Source organism: Triticum aestivum, chromosome 7A (assembly GCF_018294505.1).
Source record: "Triticum aestivum cultivar Chinese Spring chromosome 7A, IWGSC CS RefSeq v2.1, whole genome shotgun sequence".
Taxonomy (NCBI): Eukaryota; Viridiplantae; Streptophyta; class Magnoliopsida; order Poales; family Poaceae; genus Triticum; species Triticum aestivum.
In genome coordinates, this window is record NC_057812.1 from 297,331,477 (window position 1) to 297,332,563 (window position 1,087).

Sequence of the window (1,087 nt, forward strand, 5' to 3'; positions counted from 1 at the left end):
GTGGGGTATCGGTCAGACCGAGAATCATAAAGAGGTTTTGGAAGTTTAAGTCTATGACGAATCGGGGACTCCGAGCGCTCCTCACACAGAGTGGTTCGAATCTGACTTGATCAAATTTTGTGATGTAGCATGAATAGAGTTTGAGACGAGAAAAGCATAGATAGCTAGAGGAGGTTCTTAGGCATTCTTGTCCATCCACTTGGCAAAAGGAAATAAAACCAAACAATCAAAACAACAAGTGGATGTCCTCGAATGAGTAAAATATGCAACCAGCATGCTCACACAATAAGATGGCAAATGAAATATGTGACAAGGCATGCACAACCAATTCTAGCATCTATCAAGCAATTTGCGATGACAAGGTCATCTATATATGAGTATATTGACTTAGGAGTCAAGTGAGAACACTTGATCATAGGTCATACTCATCGTTTAAGCTCAAGTGGGGTTACCACTTTTACATAAAGCATTGTTGTGTTCACATCTTTAGAGTTGCTTTAGCTCAAGTCTTAGAGTAAAGCTCCCCCTAGATGTGATATCCCCCCTTAGAGGGATGAACTAACCTCGGGTTTTGTCGATGATGACTTCATGTAGATGTTGAAGATGTGGATGCTCAATGTTGATGTAGATCACTTGGAGCTATCCATTTGAGTGAATTGCACTTTCAATACCTACATGGGTTAGTCCCACAAGGAACAAACAAGGATATCCATAGACATAGAGTGATGCACACACAAGATGATGTCCATGAAAACTTTTAGGTTACCTTGTCCCTTGTCTTACCAACAAGAGGGTTTGTGACTCCTTGAACTAGTGCAAGATGTGGAAGTTGATTGCACTTGTTCTTGCCAAAATGATAAGAGTGAAGTATGTTGGCGGAGTCACCCTCAAGAACTCTCTAGTTCTTCTTCTTTTGGATCCACACCATCTTGATGGGAATCCTTGGAGTTGTAGTCGTACTTGATGAAGTGGAACTTGAAGTAGTCTTGGGAATCCACTTGACTAAGGTCTTAGGAGCTTCTTCAAATGCATCAATTTCCTCTTGAAGCTTGTCCTTGCCTTTTTGCTTGTAGTCTTGTGGTGGAAG